We start from the raw sequence: 23756 nt of genomic DNA, 5'->3' as shown, positions 1-23756 counted from the left end.
GACAGGGAGGAGGTGCGGAAGCATCGGCGTTACCTTGCAGGGCAGTGCCCTCGCACCCCAGTGCCACACGCTGCCTCGGAGGCACCATCACTCCTCTGCCTTGCATGGGCCCAGGGGTGCAGAGCACTCGCTGAATTCAGTATTGTCCTCCTATAAGGCAGGTGTGCTCTCGGCATGCCACAGTATCTCACAAACTCCTTGCTTATAGGGTCACTTCACCTCTGGTAGCAGTAGCTTGTTTTAACAGGGTAATATATTTACCAAGGGGATGGTCGGCTTGGGTGGAGGGTCTAGCAGTCAGGGAAGACATGTTTCTATTTACCAGTTTAATGACTAAGCTGGCCAAAAGGATCAAGCAGTTTTCCCTAGGCTGTTCAGTAAACCAGGGCTGTGCTTCTGATTAACACCCAAAGTGTTTCTTTCCGACACCTTTAGCCCTGAATAGTAAAGCTGCCTTTCCAGAACAGAAAACCAAAGAAGCTAAGAAACCAATTATAAGCTGCTTCAAATTTCAGTGAGAGAACAAAGCGTGGAGAGCATGAAAGTGCAGAGTACTAACAGTTAAATCTTGGAAGAACAAGGGTTCTTCTTTAACAAGAGTTGTTAAAAACAAACAAAAAGATAAATTGATACTGTTACCTATTTTAGGAAGGGACAGATAAGACCTTGCCAACATTAGAGATGAAAAAGCTACATTGATCCACATTTATCCTCAATTACTACTGGGAGATGAGGGTTCAGCTTCCTGTTTCATCTGCAGAATTCTTTTATAAAAAGCCAATTAAATTTCCTTTCCGTAGAAGCAGCATGCCTCTTTGTAAAATCTCTGTCCCTTGCTCCTCTATTTCTCAGATTCTCCTCTGTAAAGCGAAGATAATGAATGTTTCCTTTTCCCTTACCTTTTGTCTGAAATGGCTTCTCAGGTTCCCAGGAAGCACATCCATACAAAGTGACTAACGTGAGAAAGCCCCATTCTTAGCAATGCCTCTAGACACCACTAGGGAGTTAAGTATATGAGAGGTTGCATAACTACACTTTAATAAATCAGAGGTTAACAAGGAAGTCCATAAACTTCTATCCACAAGTTCAAATGTTCCTTCAATATTACTGCAGTCATAAATAAAACATCCTCCAGCATTAAAGTTCCCATCATTTAGACCTTCCCTCTTGATGTTTGCAAGTGTGTTTATTAAACTAAAAACTGTTCATAAATGAATCACAGGTTCCAACTATCAATTCAGTACTTTTCCCAGTAAACGCAACATCAAAAAGCCAAACTGTTTCAAACATACAAGACTATAAAGTCCTCTTTTCATTCATTATCTCTCCTGCACCTGCTCTAAATACTTCTTAGCTTAATTGATGGTCTCTAAACAATCAGTGTTTATATTCACTTTGGAGCTGCTTCAGCAGGAAGATAATAGTTACTGTTTGTTTTCTTTCTGTGTCCTGGCTGTCACTCAGAGCCACACTGAATGGAAACTTATTTCCATCGCAGGGGCTGGCAGGAGACTCCTGCACCCACCACGGCCATTTGTTGCCTGACTCTGGTTAACACTTCACACATTAACCATGCTGCTTCACCTACACTTTATGTTCAAGCACTAGCATTTTTTATTGCTTTCCAGTAAACCAAACCACTTTCAGGCAACGGGAACACACAGAGGAGTAAACCTTGGCTTGAGGTCAACCACTCCTACAGCCAGGTCTCTGGGAAGCGAACTGCTTGTCCCTGGGATCTCACTTCTCTGAACTCGCCTACGAGACGGACCATGGGGTTGGTCCCACACCTCACAGATCCTTGGGGCAAATAACCCAGGAGCACTGTATTTAGTTAGACCTGGACTCGAACTCTGCTTCCCCACTCCTGGCATCGTGCAGCCTTTGGGGAGCTGCATCATCTTGTCCTCCATGGCCCAGGCTCCCTGGGTGGGCCACGAGGAAGAGAAGACATAACCCCAAGCTTTGAACGTACCCTATACTTCAAGCCTGAATCCACAGAGTCCTCACCAGGATAAGAAAAATTAGTGCTGTGTAGGTGGATGACTCACACACTTCCACAAAGAGAAAAAGAAAATGAAAGAGGCCCTGTCTGGTGTTTTGACAGGGAGAATTTCCACAGCAGTCTAATCGTTCACTTTTCAGTGGGAACCAAGCTAAAACAAAGAGAAACAAAAAGAGGAAAAAAAAGGCGATCTTTTTAGCACATACGTGACAAAAATGTGGCAATCTCTAAAGAGCGCTAGTGCTGCAAAACAAAAAATATTCCTGTTACTAATCAGCGTGCATTGTCTGTACTTATGGACTCTCTTGTCACCCCAGTGGTCATGTCCAGCTGACATCCCACTGGATAAATACTGCACAGAAAGCTGGGGAGGAGTTACACCTTGAAAGATTTCAGTCAGCCCAGAAAAGGTGCTAAGCAGATAGGCTCCAACAGGCTCAGTGCTTGCACCATTCAGACTTTGAGCCTATATCCACCCAAAGAGAGGACGGGTACGCTTCAGCCCCAGAGCAGAGGGGTCATGTCATTGCCAGTACCATCAACGTGGGCACAGGAAGGGTCTCGCAAAGCCGTGTGACAGAAGAAGCTGCCTCGTCACAGCATGGCTGCAGCTCTCCCCTTCCGCTTCGGCGATGCTTCCAGGGCAGCTCCTTAAGGCCAGGACCTTGCTTCCCTAGGGAAGCTGGAGCAGGTCTTTCACACCACATTTCTGTACAAGCATCACTCAGTAATTTTACTTCGATATTTGAAAACACCACCTCTCTCTACAGCAAACAACCCAAGAACTGCAATATTTAAATTAAGAAAGAAAGTGCGATTCCCAGGAAAGCTGTGATTTCCAATATAACTTTTTTAATCACTGCAGAGTTACAGTTTCTCAGTTACATGTTTTTCAACAACACATTCCTTAGCATTATCAAAGGAAATTCAGTGACACCTAGCTAGTACGCTGCAGTTAAATCCAGCATCCTCTCTTAGAGGAAGAAAACACTTCTCACTGACCAAGAGTGATGGGTGTGCAGAATACTTTGCAAGAGCTCCCTTAATTATCTGTCAACTCCACCCCTCCCAAATCAGGGGGTAAGTGACAGGCAGCACCAATATAGTGCACCCTCCCCCATGACAAGTTGCTAGTTTTTAGAAAGCATCCAGATAAATGTATGGATATTGCCAAAAATATGCCTACATAAAAAATGCTTTCTAATGAATGCAAAAAGAAACCAAAAAAGCTTCTTTCTAGGAACTGTGTTTTAATATTTCTCTTGTGAACTGAGTGAAAACAAGAGGAAATAGTGATTTCAGCTGTGAGGTTTTTGTATTTTAGATAAACATTCTCGCCGTTACGGAATTGATACCTGACAAATTCCACCCTTTGATTTATCACATTTCACACAAAAACGCATCTAATTGCAAATTGTTATTTTTGCATTTACAGTACTATCATTGTAGCCCACCATGATTACAGCACCTGTGAAACAGTGCCTGGGGGAAAACTACTGTACCGCCGTCTCCTTTCTATTAATGGAGTAATTCAATACATTTACCTTCCTGAGCACTGTCATTTTATGCAGCCAAAGCTACATATTTCCTGCCGAAACACTGCAAGAAACGTTCCTACATTTTGCTTGCTTAATATGGTGGCTAATTCTCAGGAAAGAAAAAAAATTATAAAAAAAAGAGATACGGATTTTTACTTTTTGACAGAAATTCCTTTTTACCACTTATTATGTTTCTCTTCTTAATATTTAAATTAAAACCAGCACTTTCTACAGTTTGGAGGGGTTACTTCAATAACAAAGTTAACAAACAAACTCGTCAAATTGATTAATAAAGGATTTTCATATTGATTCAGTCCCATTTTAGTTTTTGACAGTCATCTTCACAGCCTATAGAAATTTAAAGCCCTTCCTGTAATGATAATTATACAGACCTTGGAAAAGACCACAAAAAAAAGCAGAAAATTTCATTTGTTTCCTTCATTAAGTAGAATCTGTAGAGTCAAATTCTGTATTTCATTGCACATGCACAGCTTCTCTTTATACTCAGTGGAACTGAGGGCCAAGTCACACCCCCATTTAACTATTCTAAGATCTTATTCAAACATAATTCAAAGCATATTTTTCCTCTACAACTCTATAAACCATGAAAAGAATTGTCAAGTTTGGTTTTCAGGCTTTGACTGTCATTGACTTGACAGTGCTCAGAAAGAGTGCTCACAAGACAACTAATATTGCAACTCCAAAGAAAATGCTTTCGGACTCTCTCTCCTTGTTGTCTTTCTTATGGTTCCACTGCAAAAAGGCTAAACCCAAATATGCCTACTCAGCAACAAATATTCCTCCTCAATCTGCTTACCTAGTTCTCATCCATAAAAGCTGTTACATTTAGCCCTCTTAAGTTGATTGATCTCGCTTAAACAATATAGATAGAACCAATATCTATCTACTTTTCAAAAATAATAGATAACAATTAGAAAGTGTAGGGTCCTGCACCTGGGAAGGAAGAATGCCAAACACCAGTATATGTTAGGGGCGGACATGCTGGCAAGCAGCTCTGAGGAGAAGGACCTGGGGGTCCTGGTAGACAGCAAATTATCCATGAACCAGCAGTGTGCCCTTGTCGCCAAGAAGGCCAATGGCATCCTGGGCTGCATAGGGAAGACTGTGGCCAGTAGGTCGAGGAAGGTCATTCTCCCCCTCTACTCTGCACTGGTGAGGCCACAACTGGAGTACTGTGTCCAGTTTTGGGCTCCCCAGTTCAAGAGGGACAGGGAACTACTGGAGCGAGTCCAGCGTAGGGCAACCAAGATGATTATGGGACTGGAGCATCTCCCTTATGAGGAAAGGCTGAAAGAGCTGGGACTCTTTAGCCTGGAGAAGAGAAGGCTGAGGGGGGACCTGATTAATGTTTACAAGTATCTAAAGGGTGGGTTTAAGGAGGACGGAGCCAGGCTCTTTTCAATGGTTCCCAGCGACAGGACAAGGGGCAACGGGCACAAGCTGGAACATAGGAAGTTCCGTTCAAATACATGGAAAAACTTCTTTACGGTGAGGGTGACAGAGCACTGGAACAGGCTGCCCAGGGAGGTTGTGGAGTCCCCTTCTCTGGAGATTTTCAAGACCTGCCTGGATGCAGCCCTGAGGGATGTGCTCTAGGTAATCCTGCTCTAGCAGGGGAGTTGGACTAGATGATCTCTAGAGGTCCCTTCCAACTCTGAAGATTCCGTGATTCCGTGAAAGGGAGGAAGGGAGTCAGTAGTGCGTAAGCCAGCTTTGGACTTTAAGGAGTCCAAAGTTAGTTCAATAAATAGAAGAGACTATATCAGTCAGAAGGGACCTACAATGGTCATCTGGTCCAACTGCCTAAATCACTTTAAAATAAGCCTCTACAGGTGTTTTTCCCTTTGTTTGCGACAGTCATCAAAATGCTTAGGAATGGAAAACAACTGCTAATACTAAAAGATCGTTCAGTTGGGCTCTACTTCAGCAGCTGGTTTCCCTCTCTTTCACCGTTGCATACACAAACCTGCAAATTCACGTTTGCTCACTTTTTTTTTTCTTTAAAGAGTGTAAATCAGGGAAGACTTGGATGCACTAAAACAATCACACAGAATCTTCTGAGGATGCGCAGCTCAATCCCGCAAAGCCTGGTTGTTGCGGGTTAAGTCCAGTAGGACGATAAGCACCACACAGCTGGTCAGTCACTCCTCTCTCACTACTCTCAGCGTGATGGGGGAAGAAGAAAGAAAGAATAAGAAACAAGAAAACTTGAGGGTCAAGATAAAACAAACAAAATTAAATAATTGTTTAGTAAGTGAATGATAAGTGGAAGAAAAGGAAAGAAAACAAAACAAATAATGTGAATGCAATCACTCACCACCTCCCATGAGTAGATCAATGCCCAGCCAGCTTCAGAGCAAAATATGGCTAATTCCCTAAAGGCCCCTCCTTTTTCCTTTTATTGCTCAACATGGCATTAATTGGTATGGAATGTCTCTTTGGTTAGGTCAGGTCAACTGCCCAGTTATGTCCCCCCACCCTCAATCTATTCACTGGGGTGGCAGAGGGAGAAACAGAGAAGACCTTGATGCTGTACAAACACTACTCAGCAAAAGCTAGAATATTGGTGTGTTATCACTTCGATTTCAGCCAAAATTCTAAAACACGGCACCACATGAGCTGCTATGAAAAAATCTTACTCTATCCCAGCCAGGCCCAGTGCAAAGGTATAATTACTGTGATCAAACCCAGGTTATATTCAGAAGGAAAGGAACAAAGAAGAATGTCTCCTAAGGCATAACAAACACTGGCAGGCAGCTGGGCTGTTATGTTTTTTAGGTTTTTTGGCAGTGAACTGTAGCTTTCTCTGTGAATTCAGAGGGACCAAGGCATCTAACCGACTTTACAAAAGTTCGGCTTGGCTACACCATTCCCCGAAGGTTTTAAAGGCAACCTGAGCTCACGTGTCTTTCTAGAGCCATGGCGCACATCACAAAGAACTCAAAGAGGGCTTAGTCTGACACAACTTTTCTTAGTTGTGAAAAGACTTGGTAAGACATATGCCTGCACATTTGGGATGTAATTTTATGACTTTGTAACAGCCACAGCCCATTCACAGTAGTAGTAGGCAGCGCACTTGTAGCACTAACAGCACTAAAGACTCCAATCTTTTCCCTGCCAACGTCAGGACAAAAATCTGCATGTGTTCACACAATTCACTTGTGAGGCAAGTTTGGAATTAAAGATTGGCTTGAGCTTAAATGTGACAGACTTTCTAGCCATAGTTACTCATATTCAACATAGCTGACACATAGAGGACATTTACTCAGTGTCTGCTAGCATCTCTGGGATTGCTGTCTAGCAAGAAGGATTAAGGAGAGTAAGCCAAACTGCTGCTTCATAGAGAAGCAGCTATAATTGTAGGGCTGCTGGCAAATTTCTCATCTAAAGTCTAAAAAAATGTGTTAATATGAGATAATCTGGAGCCATGTTTCCTTACTAACTGGTCAAGGGAAAAGTGGTTGTCACTTATCGTTCTCTTCTCCTGTAGAAGACCCTTCCCTACAAACCTTTCCCCTTCTAACCAACAGCTACGTCAGACCTGATCACTTACCTTGGAGAACACACACACAGAGCACTCTTTTGCCCATCCTACTGCCAGGACTGATACTTTTCTCCTTTGATGAAGCATTTCCTAGCTGAATCCAACAGTGGAGATAGATTAAACATTTCAGCTGCTACCACCACAGTTATGGTGAGGAACAGATACTTCATACAAGGGAGTTAGAGATTATCCTATCAGGCAAAAGGGACAGAGAATACTGAAGATCCGGAAGTTATGGGCTTAAAAATACAGGCCAGAAGTGCGAAGGAGCAGGGATATAATCCAACTAATAAATCCTTGCAAGGAGATGGAGTAGGGTTTTCCCCACATGGGTTCACAGGAGTTGCTACCCACAGCAGCATTTCTGGGGGAGGCTTGAATTGAAATACTTTTCAGCACATCAAGGAACAAATTTCTGCTGAGAATAACATCATGGATTGGGGAAGTTAGTCTATCACTAAAGAGGAAAAAGAAAAAAAACAAACCAACAACCTCTTGTGACATATTTGCCTTTTATAAATCATAAAATATTTATTCCCTGAGATTACAGACATGTTGATCCGAAGTGTTAAGTGACCTTCCCATCTTGCTTAGATGGCTAATAAGTTACAGACAAATTCTCGGAGTGCCAGAGGAAAGAAAGGTTACCTTTAAATTTGTTACTTTGTTGGCACTCACAATTCCTGTCTCCACAAATATTCCTAGGGGGCAGTGGGGGAGTCTTAACAGACTCCTATAAGAGGCAGCGAGCCAAACTGTAGTTATTCTAAAGAATGCATCAGTTGTCTGAAATTTTGCACCCTAGTACAGATCCTGTTTGTCTGAAAAGGATCCAGGCCGTGTAAAAACGGTCTGCTGGAGAGAGTCCAGAGTTTTACAGACTAAAAGCATATAACTTTACAACATTCCACTTCAAATCTTGCATGAAAATGCTGGTTAGCAAACTGTGATAGGTAAAGGGAGGGGAATAGCTTTTAACATTGTCAAAATATTTTGGGGCCAATCTCAGAAGAACTGTGGGAAGAGCAAAAGGAAAAGGTAGCATCTGTAAAATATTTCATACTCCACTCTTTCTGCATCCTTACAGAGATACTTCACTCACTGCTACACTTACAGGGAGGTATTACTGACATTTTCAGTTTACAAGGTATAGGCTCCTTGCCATCTGTTCAAAATTCAGCTGAAAAAATCATCTAGCTACCAGTATGGTCTATTAAGCCATTCTACAAAACCCTTCACTGGTTTTCTGATGCACTGAGAATCAAATATGAAGCTTCAGTCCCAAGAATATTTTCTTACATGTTTAGTTTTATTGCCCTGAGCAGACCTACTAACTTACATGGACTACAGTATGTAGTAAAGTTAAGCAAGTGTGTAAGTGTTTGCAGGTTCAGGGCCTTAGATCCCTGTTCTGGTCCACATGACCTAACATAGCAAGTAATATCTACAATAAATATGATTCCTTCTACTTCCATTTGTCCCGTTTCCCATGGGAATGATGGTTCAGTTCTTTTTCAAACTCTACGCAAATCTGCTATGCTTTCATTAACCCTTTTTAATTGTTTAAGTGTTGAAACTTTGTGTGTGAGATGTGTAATTTATTTGCACCATTTAATTAAATCTTATGTCATTTAATGCTGTAGAGCTAGCCAGTGAGATGAATTCACCACAGGTAGTTTATGTAGCCAGTACAGGCATGCTTACTCCAGGGAGCGACATACTATTTTTCTCAGTGCGACCATACCTGCAAGCAGTTGAAAAACACTAGGTAAAGCTGTTAGATTCAAGGATCCTTGTTTCTAATGGGCTGCAAAACAAACAGGCTTTCAGCAAAGAGTGATCGTGTTTCTGGGAAAGGGGTATCAAAGGCTGAGCAAGAAGGACATCTGCAGCAGTGGGGACAAATGCTCAGGCACCTGGACAAGCAGACAGGCTGACGAAGCTGTGGCTGAATCAGGATATCCATCCTCTTCAGAAGAGAGGCCTCGCAGGAGGCTTCGTTGCCCTGTTATTAACCCAGTGGCATTTGAATGGTGCATCACAGGAGTGAACCATTGGGGGTTGGACTAGATGACCTTTAAAGGTCCCTTCCAGCCCAACACATTCTATGATTCTATGAAGCTGGTAACTCACATGGTTAAATGCCCCCACACTAAAAGCCATTTGAACCTGTTTCCAAGAACAGACAGCGTTGTTTAAGAAGCTGCCAGCTGCACCGGTCTGACATAAAACAAGGTCCCTTCAACTTCCCTTATAGAGCAGTCACTGCAGAAGCAGAACCATTTTCCTTATAGGACCATACTTGCCTGCTTCATCATGCGGTAATCCCAACAGACTAGGTTTTTTAAAAGTTACTACAAAGGAAGCAAGCACAGAAAGAAATACTATGGAAATAAATTACTTTATATAGGCAAAGTTAGAACTAGGCAAAAAAAAAGTTTTCATTTTAGAAATGCTTCAATGCTTCATTCTACACCTAAACGAGTTTATGGTAGTCTGAAACAGTAAACACAACAGAAAGGAAGACAGTCATTTCAGACTATCATAAAATGCCTACAACACTCACCCAAGGCGTGTGCTCCGAGCCATTCTGAAAAAAGAAATAAAACTGTTATTGTACAAAACGGTACACTAGGAGCTACTGGGAGCAGCCCAAAGCAGCCAGGATCTGGGTCACCCATCCAAGACACGACAGATTCAGGGTTAAGATCCCATTCTGTCAACAACCTGACGTGACTCTGCGAGAGCCTGTATCTGCACTTTTGAAGCTAGCTTCTACATTTCTCCTCCACATCCCCCATTTTACTGGCAACTCTTAAGACTGAAGAGCCTTTTTATAATGGAAGTGTAGTCAAAATTAATCAGTCCTGCAAGAAAAGTGTGTTTTGACCAACTTATTTCCATCAAAAACAATTAATGAAAAAATTCATAAATAAAACATCAACCAGAAATATCTAAATAACTCATTTTCCTTTGCTACTTAAGTATAATTAAGCTACTTTCAGAATACCACACTGAGTGCCATGCTCATAGGTATTAGCCAAGATTTGCCTGTACCACATGCAGAGGTATGCTGCACATCTTAAAGGCAGCTTCAGCAAACGTGAAACGTGGCTATTTGCATTTCTGAGTAAGTGGCTGAGGTGTTCTTTACACATGAGCTACGAAGTCCACAGCGGCTTCTAATGTCAGCCCGTGAAACAGAAAAAAGGCGATAGACATGGGTCTCTCTTCCTCAGAACCCAGACTGGTGATCTAACTGGTGGGATATTTGCTGTTTCAGAATTTGTTACTTCTTGTGCTTTGTACAGAGGCTACATCCTTATTTAAACTGGCACACACTTCTCTTGAACCTTCAGTGCGTACTTATTTACAAATAAAAAACCTGCTCAAACAGAAAATTCTCTAATAACGGGGACTGAGGAGGTTGTTCTGCTCTGAATCCTGTAAATTTGGCACATCCTGATGCTTCTGAGACAGCACTTTCTGGCTTGCACAACTGTCAAAATGCAAGTCAGAACTGAGACACAGGAAGTCCACTATGTCATCACGTCCACACTGCCGCTCTTCTCAGATCTGCTTTCTGAAGAGCCTTCAAACACTTTGTACAGTTCATTTGCCAACAGTTTAGTACACAGTGCTTCACCACTTCCCTTGGAAGACTCTTCCACATGAATGTTACTCATAAACCAAAGAGGAATTTATAATTGGATGCAGATCTCCCCCAAAAATTGTCACACACCATATATTAATTTCTGTATGTTGATCAGTGCAGTTTGAGTGCTTCTGTAATACTCATTCAACATCCTTTGTTACACATGCTGGGATGAAACGCTGTAAACCATTTCTCCTCTTTGTGCCTTTGAAATTTTTTCAGGCAGCTGTATTCCTTATAGCCACCATTTTGAATGTGAGGCAGATAAACACTGCACTGCAAAAGCCACACCATACTGAAAAAGGAAGTCTTGATTCTATTGTTTCAGTTTATTAGCTTGCAACTCAATTTCAGAGCAACATATATGGTGAAGAATATCTCTTGAACCAGAAAGAGATGTTTTGTCTTTTTTTTGTGGGAAGACAGAAGAATGAATGATCTTGCGTTCTGCAAGACGCATGAACAGTGGGGTTCAGCACAACAGTATTTGTTACCTGAAGAGTCAGAAGGAAAGTGTATTTATGATTGCAACTGTTTATTTGATTGGAACTATACCAATCTTATGTAAGGGGGGGGGAAAAGGAAACATGATTTAGAAAAAAATGACATCCTTAACATTAAATCCCCTGTCATTTAAGTCTCCTGCACCTGGGATGTCTTCCTTTAAAAGTAAAGCCATAAGTCACTTTGGAGAGAGGCCAACTGTCTGGAATCCTTTGTCCAAAACCAAGTGTGGGCTTCTTAACAAGGCATGACATAAAAAGTCAAGACCCTTTCTCTTTTTGCAGTATCTTAAAAGCCTCTTTCTCCCTACAGTTTCACAAAAACATAAAAGAAACTAAATCAGTGCAATTGAGAAGAGAGAGGTCATGCTTCAGGCATAAATGCTCAAACACAGCCTACAGTGGAAACAGCACATGAACAAGCAACTTCTGCCTATCTGAGAGCACAAGAAAGCAGTCACAGGTATTAAAAAGTGAACAAAGGAAACAATAAAAAAACCTGCACCCAGCTCTTAAATGTATTTGTTACTGTTGGTGATTTTTGATAACGTGTAGAGACATTTCATTGTGTACTTGCAACTTTTAAAAATGAGGACCATTTCACTTCCCATGGACTAACTTATTAATTCATGTGTTCAGAGCCTTGAAACCTTGTGGTCCCATGAACGCAGGGCTCTCTGCTTCCAATAGTTCATAAATTATCCATTTCGTCCATAGAACTGCAGGCAGAATAATATCACTGCTTTGAAAATGCTGATCATTCAGAGAAAGGAAGCCATAGCCACGCCTGATGTATCACCACAAAGAATACTCCAAGGGAATTACACCACATGATTTCATGGGCACCAAAGAAAAAGCCTTGAGAACAGTCTCTCCTGGGTGGGAAAGCGTAACACCACCACCTTCCTAGCACCGCGTTCAACAGATACAACCCAGTTCACCCTATACAAAAGAACAGACCGGCTTGAACATGAGACCGAGGAATCAGCTGTAAATGATAAAACTGACTTCTTCAGAGCCTGGCCATACCAAACTATTACGGTAAAAGACTGATTAATTTGGATTAAACTTTGTTTTTTAAAAGTGCGAGGTAACCATAAATTTGATTCAGTGCTTGTACAAACATCTCAGTACCTAGCTGCTGTCTCCACCTATTCGTAATTCAGGAGGCCCAAATGAATGCCAAGTGCCAGGAGCCTACAGAGGTGCCTAACTTCACATGGAGTTTTTAAGGCTATCAAAAGCCTATTTTGATTTAGTCTTAGTTCTCACCCTCTGTCTCATCTCCCAGGCATTTGCGGGAGGAAAAAGTCCTTGATCCAGTGCTTTAGGATTTTTTTTTTTGGTCAACATCTGCATAACGTAAAACATATGAAGAACTACATTAGTAAGTCCCACAAGCCAGGGTATCTCCTTCCTTTGGTGACAGCTTTCACCAGATGACCACAAAGTCTGGATTCTTGCACCATCTTTCTCCCAGTGGCACAGACGCTACGGGAGGGAATAAAAAGTTTATGTTCACACAGATATGCCACCTTGTGGCTACAGCACTGCCTTTCTGGGAGATACTGAACACCGACTAGAGACCCCTTAGTCAGGGAAAGATCACCAGGATGCACCTTGCGTTTCCTGGGCTAGTCTTATAAAAGGTAGACCAAAACAAAAGCATCTCTAGTTATGCTTAAAATACAGTAAGCTCTGCTCAGCTCTTGGGAGAACAGTTATTAGTAATTGCATTTGGAATAAATTCCCAGACAGATGACACTATCCACCAGCACTAAAGAAAGCGCCCCCCGAAGTCCAGAAGAGAGCAGCCCATCACCCCCTGTACTGTAGGTCTTGTTCTAAGGTACTGATTATGAAAGGCACAGCAGTCAAAGCTTAAGATCACACTTCACACACCTAGAAGTTGAGCAAAACCTAATTTATAACACACACATCTTTCTCAATCTAGTGTTTAATGACTTCAGTGGGGGAAAAAAATACTGAGCCCCAGCTCTTTAGAAATAACAGGTTGCCTTTTATTTAATAGTTGTACCATATTTGCACGTTACTGGACAAGAGATTCTTGTCACATGTTTCCTTAGATTTTTACTTTGACATCTACCTTCAGAATATAAAACCATGAAAAAACACTGACATGGTCCTGATCTAGGAGAATTATTGAACCTTGCTAATCTTTCAAAGAAGTTTTAGCTTTAGCTTGTCCAAGCATTTTAAAGAGGTTTTGCCTCTAGGCAAAATGTTAAAAGCTGTTTTTGAGTAGACACATGGCTATACAGTTGCCTACAATTACTGAATATTTTAGTAGCCTGGTTCAATTTAATTTTTGCAAAATATTTTTAGATGCAGAACTTCTAAACCTCAGAAATGAGAGTCAGATAGTGATGTTGCTTATGAATATAGAATGTAATATGCTTCTGTCCCAAAAGACAGTAATAGAAAGTCACAGTAATGATTGCAATCATAAAACAAGTATTTTCCAACAGTCACACATTGGTTGCCTGAGACAACGTTCCCTTCTTGTGTGCTCAGAATAAGGACTGGATTAAGTCAGAGACCACTCTGGAAGACAATAGCTTTCCAACAGGAATGAGCAGAATGTGTTATGAGATCCCTCTAGCAAGATGGAGTCCCCAGTCATCAACCACATGGCCTTAGCCAGAAAGCTGTGAAATTCACAGTGGCTGTCTCACCACTTAGGCTGAAAAGCAGCTTGGAGGAACAGCCCTCTGACTGGTAAGGAGGGAAGCATATTCAGGCCCTGCCATTGAGAGAGAACTTTGAACAGCATGACAGAAAGCAGCTTGTTCTGCTAACAAATATCCCCGCTGCAACCCCTTTGCACCCTCCCTATTAGATAGAGCAAAGCAACCTACTCACACACAAGTGAATAGATGGACAGGTTCAAGCGGATGCTTGTGACAGCAAAAGGTTTTCTGCTAATACAAATATCCACCCGTCTTTTAAAATTGATAATATGAACTAATTTTAGGAAGGTCAGCAGTTCAGTGTTTGCCGTTTTATGACCTAGGCACTAACAATTAAGTCACCCATCATTTGGCAATTCAGTTTACCCAATCTCACGAAATAACTGACCTCAGAAATGCTGACTCATGAGAATGAGGTTATGGGAAGTATCAAGCAGAAGAAGTTAATCACACTTCCATTTCCCCACTGTTCTTTTTCTATATTTACATTCTCCTTCTCTTGGACCATTGGCTTTAATTTGGGACCTAATGGATCGAATGCTATGCCTTGTATTCTCATAGTGAGCTTAATGGATACAGCGCTATGCTGTACAGCATTGATCAACAGCAATCAATGACTCAGCACTGCTACGTAACCGTGGGAGTTTACTAATTTGTTGCCCATAGCACATCAATAACACATTTTACACAACAAAGCAAACACTACACTTTGGTCTCCAAGGAGAGCCTTATCGTGTGACTCTCCAATCTATCTTCTACTTAGAAACAGCGCTTGGGAGAACAATCTCCTCTCCTGCATTAACACAATGGGGTTTTAACTTCCCCACATTTATTTGCAGTAGTTACATTCTTGCTTGCTTTATATCTACAGAGATGTTTCCCTGATTTTTATTACTACGTCACATAATCTATACAATTAGAGGAAAAGGTACGCATTTTGTAGAATTAATGGCAATAGTTTCACACGTGTAACTTTTCCCACTTATTTTCGCCATGATTTTATTAGGTTTTGTGTTCATTCACGTCAAATCTGTATTTGTTGTTACTAAATGCTAACGTTAAAATGGGAGACTTGGCTATAACTCTTGAGACTCTTAACCAGGTAGAAGCTAAAAGAAAAGTAGCCAAAGTTCCCAAATTTCCAAGCAGTGAGTCTTTAGTATGAGAATGAGTGAAGAGGGCAGCAGAATGCTCCACTCTCTTGTACACTGTAGACATCTTACCAGTCTGAGGCTGAGCCTGTTCTTCTCCACAGATACAGGCCACCTGTGAGGCACCAGAGAGTCTCACCCAGATGATCTACCAGCACCTAGTATGGGAGCTGGGGGCATAAGGTGGAGATAAAGGGCAGATGCAGGCCCAACTTTGGCACTGCTACGGCACTGGGACATGGGCTCTCAAATTGGGAAACGTTTCCAGATTCCATGCTAGGGACACAGCCAAAGTCTCACAAAGCAATCACAGAAATGTAGGTCTGAGAGGGTCTATTTGGGGTCATTTCCCTGCTGCCAGGGAGGATCAACTGTACCCAGATCACGCAAAACAGGTATTTGCTCAGTTTGTGAAAAACCTCTGAAGGCAGATCTGACAGTTTCTTTGGGTAGCCCACTCCAGTGCCTAAATACCATTGTAATTGTAAAATTCTTACTAAAATCTAACAAATGCTACAAATTGCCTTTTGTTCCACCCTCAGCGGATATGAAGAACAATTAATTGCTGTCATGTTTATAACCACGTCTGTGTATTACAGCACAGTTTATTCTCTTTTCTAGACAGTAATTCACCAAGCTGAGTTTGGGCAAGTAGCACTTTGACAGCGAAACCAGTGAGTTGCCCAGCTGTAGCAGCCATCCCCAGCTCCAGCTGGTTCCCAGGCACACGCTTCCAGCTTCGCCTTTTGCTCTCCTATGAAGGCAGCAGGGAGAGCTCAGCTTCTCCTTGGTCCTCTGGGTGAAGGCAGCAGCTGGACAGAATATTAGTTCATAAAAGTCCTTGTACAGGACACTCTGGGAATCCAGGTTTTCAATAAACTCAGGTCCTGCAATCTATTTCATGTTTTCTTGTTTGCTTTCCATTAGTCTTTCTCCAGTTTGTTTGTATATTTCTTAAAGTATCATGTATAAAACCGAATGAAGAATTCAGGCTGGGGGCTTATCACGGTGGAACAGGGCAAAGTAATTACCTCTCATCCTCTCGCGTACAATACCTTCAGTAATGAGTCCCAGAACGACTTTCGCATTTTAACATTTTGTCACATCGGTGACTCGCGTTCGTTTTCTAATTTGCAGTAGCCCACAGATTCTCCTGCTGGCTGAATTATTCCCCATTTTCCATAGATAAATTATATTTTCCTCCCTGACTGTAGGGACTCGTGCTTCTTTTGGTTCACTTATATCTTCCTGATTTCAGGCCAGCTTGCCAGCTAGTCAAACTACTTTCAAATTTAGTTCTACTCACCCAGCCTGGGTGATGTACTGGAAACTTGGCAGATGATACAAAACTTCATGAAAAGTTTAATTGATGGAGTCGGTAAGCCCTTTCTAGAGAGAGCTTTGTATTTTAACTTTTATTGTATTACAGCAATTCTTCATACCCCAAAACTTTAAAGTGTTTGTGGGTGAGTAAGGGCCTGTTCAGCTGATGGTTCTGCTTGACTGTAATCTTCCATTTTCTCCTCATGTGTTGTTTCGTTAGTTCTCATGTGACATAGACAAAATGTTCAAATTGAAGTCTTCATGGAACAGAAACATACGAACTAAAACCTTCAAGGCACATTAGGTTAACCTCCAAAATTAAAATGCAAGCTAACAACTGTAAGTCATTTCACTGAGTTTATTTTCATTACTTTAAACCAAAACAATCCTGTTGTGCATTCCAGCAATGTGAAATGGTAGACATTAGAACCAAGATGTTAGGTCTCCGAAACATCAGTGCACCTACAGGGTATTGCTGTTAATCAGATCAACATCTAAACTTATTTCAAAATCCAGGTAACTTTCCCATTCAGGAGAGCACTGTGGGCTATATACCGTGATATCCAAATGTATCTTTTTTTTTTTCCTCATAAGTGTTTCTTCCAGTTCATGCCATGAATACGGTGAGATTCTAGAATGAAGGATATAGAGATTTCATCATTTTGTTTTCTAACATCAAGTGCACTCCTCTGTTCCCATCATCCTTGTCTGACATACGGATGCACGCCAGTTTCATTGCAATCTTTTCTTCTGTACTGACATCTATATGAGCCCCTTCAAGCAGTTAAAAAGCCCACTAAAATATGACATATTGGTGACTCCAGACAGGAATTTGTCAGTTTTCTCTTCTGTATGTGTCATACACGTCATGTCTTAGGCCATACATTTTACTGACACAATTTAAGGTTTATTTGGTAAACGAATCATACATGCCGGTTGAGTCCGGTGATTTACATGATGTAAAAGCAGAACATCTTAAGCAACACATGTGCAATAAAAGCAAACAGATGTTTGCAGTCTAAGCACTGTGCTAATGGTGCTGCTATGGCACCGTATCAAAGGCAAAACGCAACATAGCCAGAATTGCCGACTGGAGTGTTAAGCACAGCTGCGTAACTTTGAACCCACAGCCGATGGGGTATCCCAAACCACCCTGGGGCACGATGCCATACTTCAGGTAAGAATTCATAATTAACTGCTAACACCAAAACTCCTCAGCTAAGATGGGGTGGAATTTCTTGTGAAGGAAACAAAGGTATGAGCAGTAGTAAGACTACTGCTTATTTTGCAGAATTAACATAGCAGGAACACTACCCTTGTTTGGTACGTAGTGAAACTAAACGTGTTCCCAAAATTCCACCTCAGGAGGCCTGATCTGAGGTTTTATATGGAATTTTCCAGGCTAGGCAGCTACAAAACAGAAGCATTAGAAATTCAGCAGCGGGAGCACATGCATCACTGGAGCAGCATGGCAGACAAGCTGGGGCACTTCCAAGCCAATACCCTGAGCACTCTGTAGTCCAGTGCGTTACCAACAAGAGTGCTCTCAGCCTGTCGGCATGACTGGAACTATGCACGAGGTGTCAAAAACGTCATTTCGTTCATACCACTGAACGTCACCAAATCCTAAATGAAGCCAAACTTAGCCTAATGAAATCTAACAAAAGTAACTTTTTTTTTAATGCCATCTCCCTAAACCTGACATCCAGAGGACTAATATCAAAATGACCATTAAGTGAACCTATCAAAGGAAAAATAAGAAGTGCAACTTAACAGCCACCCCTCAAAGGAGTTTTACAAAAACCTGTAAAAGGAAGATGTCAATTTGTTCAAGGAAAATCCTATAAGTGTAACTGATTTACCTAAAGGAAAATACCAGTTGTTTCAGCCTCTGTGCACACAATCACAGGAGAATAGTAACTTTTTAATTAAAGAAAGTCAGCAGAGAATTTAAGCACATATGAAATGGAACATGTGTTACAATCCCAGATATAGATACATTGGGAAACATGCAGCTGTTTACGTACAGACTTCCATCCTCAAGCAGGTTCTTAAATATCTTGCCAAACATATAGTACGTTTAACATGAAAAAAAATTAAAATACGGAACTACAAAAATTTTGCCAAAAAGCATTTATGCATTCCCTTAATTGCTTGCTACACCATCAAAAACTAGATTTAATATTAATACTTTTAATGAAAGAAAGAAAAAACCACCGAACCAGCAGGGAAATATATCCTAAGCAGCTGGTAAACTGAGATCCTAACACATGTTGCATATTTTCAATACCTTCCTGTATGACTCTCAACATGGTGTGTATTCCAAAACTCTGATAAATAGTTTTGAAATATAACTTGTAATTAACACAGAAACAGAAAAATTCTAATAAGCTTTCATAAATAAAATTACTTGCAAGATAACACCAAACTAGAGAGTTTTGGGGGCTTAATTTTCAGCCCAGTAGTTTTCTGAACTTTTCAGACTGGATAAAGTACAAGAGGATATGATAAAACTGCAGTTTCACATCTTCATCACCGACTTTTCACGCTTTGCGTTTCTCAACCCTTTTTAATTAAAATACTTGCCTTTTTTCCTGTCCTAAACAATTACCTTACACATTCATGAATAAATATACAGATGTAGTAGACTTTATTTTCTAATCCAGGACACAGTTGAATGCCCTCTGATCTGAGAAAGGGCCTTCCTAAACTACTCCTCAGCTTCACACTGTCCAGCTTTTTGCCTCCTTCATTCGCATGGGTCTTAAGTGCATACGCTTACAGGAGCTGTAAGGCAATGCCAGGCTAGATACTTCTAGCGAGAAACACAAGGTCTCATTTTTAGGTTGTGGCTGCAGACCGCGCTCCTCATAACTATATCCTCAAACCCAGCGGCGCAGAGCGGAGCCAAGCGAGGCACTGTGGAATGAGGACAGCAGCTGGACTAGAAAGCACGGCTCAGATTTGGAATGATATTTTTAACTTTAAACTCCAGATATATTTACCCAAGGGTGGAGCAAGGAGGACACATAAGTTAAAAAAAAGAAAATTTAAAATAAAAAAAAATAATCAAGCAACACACACTTTCGGGGGATCACATGATCTCTGGATAGCAGCATTAGGCAGATGAACTGGGCAGACAGATTAAGATGCCTTTCCTGTAATTCCTTACCATTTGTCTTCAACTCAAAGCTTTAACTTCATGCAATACAGTGTAGTGCTCTTGCCCCACTCTCTGGACATCCATCGCCCTCTTGCATTATTCTTAGAATTCTTGCTTAGAGCTCTGCAACTGCAGATGGCAATTTTCAATTAGGCATGTGCTTCAGGGGAAATAAGGAATTTACCAAGGTCACTTAAGGGCAATGAAATCACACATGCCATATAAAATGCTTACACTACAAAATGATAGCATAATGGAATGGTAAAGCCTTTAACAAAACCCTAAAGGGAGCACGCAACTAATACAGCATGTTCTTTTATTATTTCAAGCTCTCCAGTTACACCTTTGAAAGCCCAGCCTTTTTCTTTTTTTTTTTCCCAGAACAAGTGAAGAGATATCAGAAAAAACACCATGATGTGCCCAACTGCCTCTTGACAGTGTGTAAGAGCACTCAGCTTCAAATTATATGCAAATCAGAAAATTAAAGCAAGTATGAGGCGATGGCTGTAAGTCAAGCAAACATACAAAAAGCTTTGTCTGTAGGATGAACGGGTTACTAAATGGGAAAAGCACGGAAGACATTTCGTATGTTCTTTCATTTCTAAACAAAAATTTTATGATACTATATGCTAACTGCATCAAGCCCTCTCTGTTTTAAAAGTGACAAACGAGCAACAGTTGTCATGAATTTAACCCATTAGTAATGCAACAGCAAGGCAAAAGATAGTTTTGGTTCAAGCAATCAAAGCTTTTGTCATACTTGTAAATAATTTGGTGCTTCTCATCTCTGACAAACAAACCAAAAATTAAATTCAGACAAGCATTAAACTCCAGACCGTCAAATTCAAGTATTTCTGTTTCACTTCAGTCTTGTCTCAGTTACACAACTAAAGATGGTACCACAGGCGTATGCACAGGCTTGCTGCGCTCAGTGCCTTTGCCTGGGTTCAGCACACTCATTTCCAAAATATACAATCCAACACAACACCGTTACTGCACCCTGAACACAGCTCTGTTTGTTAGTGAAATTGATGAAAGAATTCTTGAATGAATGAAAAATTAATCTTTAAACAGAGTCACAATGAATACTAGCTCTTTTTTAATCGGTGAATGAGAGACGTCACCTATTAACACGGGCTGGAGACCAGCGCGTAGGGTAGGAGGCTGCTTTGCAGGAGCTCAGGAAGGAGACGGGTCACTGTATAACTCAGCCATAGCTACTGGATTTTCTTGGGATTTCAGATAATACACAAGGTCTACCCCGTACTTTAAATTGCTTTGTCCAGTTTGCAATTATTTTCTCACTGAAAACAAGGATAAAATTTCCTTTAAAATTTCCTTATCTGCCAGCCACATATCCTGGTCAGAAAAGAATTAGCTTTTTGTGCATCCAGGCTAATGGAAACTCATGCAACACCACAGACACAGCACGAAGCTGAGGTAATAAAAACCCAGGGCAGAGGCAGGTCCCACCGCGACGCTGCACTCTCTGCAGCCACACCATTACAGGTGCTGTGGGTGGCAGAGGAGGGTGCAAGGCACATACTGTGGCTGAAAGGGATGAGACCTCACACAGCCCCCCGTCTCCCTGGAAGAGTCACAGCCACAGAGCTCACCCAGGGGCAGGCTGCAGCCAGGACCAGCCCTGCACTAGCCTGGCCACGCAGATGGCTGCTCGCATCCTCATGTCAACACAGAATATACCGTGCAGGCTTCGAACCAGGTTTCTACCTTGCTTCGGACTGGGAAATCAAAAAGACCATTAATGAGCACGGCATAGCTAGATACTAAACTGATGGGGGCAATGGAATGTACAAGACAGACTCAAAAAAAGGTGATTTAAAAGCATGTTTCCCTGGAGTCTTCTGCCCTTTAAATTCACACTTTGATTACCAACACTGCTGCTAAAAGTCTTTCTTCTGTGCTCCTACTCAAGTCACAGTAATAAAGGTTATCTGCAAAACCACCAGGATGAGAAGCAAGACAAGTGAAACATATGGTTCTGGTCCACCAGTCCTACTTTCTTTGCTGTGGTGACTTCCACCAAGACTAAAGATGTTTCATGACAAGGAACCCGTTAGCTTCAACACTGAAGCAGTGTTTGGGAACTTGCTATCTACTTTCTTTGCAATGTTGGTCCTCCTATAAAATTCTCTATTGAGACTCCTACAGCTATTCTGTGTCATTCCCATTAATCCCTCACTAAACATTCAAAGTCAGGAGTTTAGAAGTGTCTTACATAGAAGTGAATGAGAATCTGTATCAACACAAGTGCATTTTAATTCTGACAGTTCCTTATTCCGAATTAATTTTAACCAGGTAATGTCATATTACAAATTTCAAGCAGATATTCATTCATAGAAATTAGAAGTATTTAGAAGGAAGGGGGTTTTCAAATAATAATCATTTTCATTGTAAGCTTCTAAACACTTCGACACAGGAATGTAGTCTACTTTCCCACTTTGACTCCTAGGAAAGATGTAGCCACAACTCCCGTAACTAGTGCATTCACACGCATGAGCACACATAAATGTAATTAACTATGAAAATGAGTAAAAAGCAGTCATATGACTATCAGTTGATAAGATCAGAAAAGCAAAGGCATTCTGAAAATGAACTTCACCCATTTCTGACTATTTCTCTGCACTGCATTTTTTTCTTAGAAGGTACTCAGAGAAACCAGCCAAAAGTACTTTTCCATTCCTATCTTTTACACCATAACTGCATAAAACTTGAATGAACTTCCACAATTGTCACGCTAATACTGAACAGTAACTGTCCCAAAGGTCTGTACAGCAGTATTCTTCCAACTAGAAAGCTGTTCGAATTAAGTTTCCAACTTTATTTTTCATTATGACCAAAGTCTTCAAGGAAAAATCTCTCTCTCTGAGGGTTTTACCCAGAGCCTGTTGTAAAGGTTATCAGAATATGCAGCTACTTCCTAAGAAACACATATACTTGTTTTGAACTGGGGTAATCCCTATTGTAGAAGAACAAGTTTTGCTTACGTTGCCTAGAACAGTACCTGCAGCTTGTTTTTTTTAACTCACTGAAAAAAATCTGTATTACCAGAGGAACTCCCTGTATTCCAGCAAATACATTCCAGCTACGCTGACTGAGCTGCATTCATACACATCAAAACAAAGTACCCCATAACCCTGGGAAAGCTAAAGGAGTACACCTTTTACAAAGTGTGCATTTTAAGGTAAAAAAAAAACCAACAATAAGGACTTCTTTTCCCAGATAGGTTAGGATCGTGGCATTGTGGGTTTGCAGAGCTTCAGCCAGCTAACCAAAGCATCTCAGCCTTATTTCCAGGCTCAGCTCACCCCTGTGTTCCATCAGGGCTAAGAAAAGTTTGAGAACCTCTCCCATAAAATAGAAGGCGCATCCGAATTAGAAGCACGTGGAACGTCAGAGAAGTTAAGAGTAATTGTTCACGCAGATGCTGCCGCACACAAGCGGCACGACAAGGTTTTTTTTGCCCTGCCGCCCTCGTAAAACACGCAAGCCTTGTTAGGAGGGAACCGCAGTTGTTAACACCAAGTCCCGCTCCGAGCCTCTTCCCCGCTCTAACACCGCCACCCGCGAGGAGCCGCCTCACATACCTGCTTCTCCATTTTTCCCCCCCTTTGACAGTTTTTCTCCTCAAGTTGAAGAAGAGGAGGCGGAGGAGGCACGGTCCTTCCCGTGCGGGCGCGGCGCTGCCTGTGGCGGCGGGGAGTCGCGGGGTTGGGGGGGGGGGGGGCTGCGCTCTGTCCAGCCTCCGCGCGCTGCCGACGGACGGACGGACAGACCGCCCCGGTGCGGGCTCGCTCCTCCGTCAGGCGGCCCGCAGCCCTGCTGAGCTCGTTTAAGTCTAACAGGTTTTCCTTATATAGGTAAACACCAATTGCATTCCTGGTGCGAGCGGCTAACTGGCGGTAAGCTTAACTCCCTTAACTCCACCGATACCAAACGGGACTGAGCGCCTGAAGTTTGCTCGCCCAGCGCTGTGAAGCGGCTTCGGAGGGGAGAACGCTTTCCTTACGGCGGTTTAGCACCTATGAAACGACTCCATTACTTAAAGCTGTGATAATAACCGAGCACTCCATCAGCATGACGTTAAACTCGTGACATTTTTACAGAACAGCCTCCTTATC

At 41.7% G+C, this 23756-nt stretch overlaps 1 protein-coding gene across 1 annotated transcript in view; it reads right to left on the bottom strand.

The window, feature by feature from the left end:
* MID1 (midline 1) overlaps positions 1–23359 on the bottom strand; it is a 252247-nt gene extending 228888 nt beyond the window's left edge. The window contains exon 1 of the mRNA XM_074606681.1: positions 23223–23359. The gene's annotated coding sequence lies outside the window, so the exon portion shown is untranslated. The remainder of the gene's footprint in view (positions 1–23222) is intronic.
* Between the last annotated feature and the right edge of the window lie 397 nt (positions 23360–23756).

This window comes from Larus michahellis, chromosome 1, assembly GCF_964199755.1.
Source record: "Larus michahellis chromosome 1, bLarMic1.1, whole genome shotgun sequence".
Classification (NCBI taxonomy): Eukaryota; Metazoa; Chordata; class Aves; order Charadriiformes; family Laridae; genus Larus; species Larus michahellis.
Note: the sequence above shows the minus strand (reverse complement) of the source record. Positions and strands in the feature narration are given on the sequence as shown.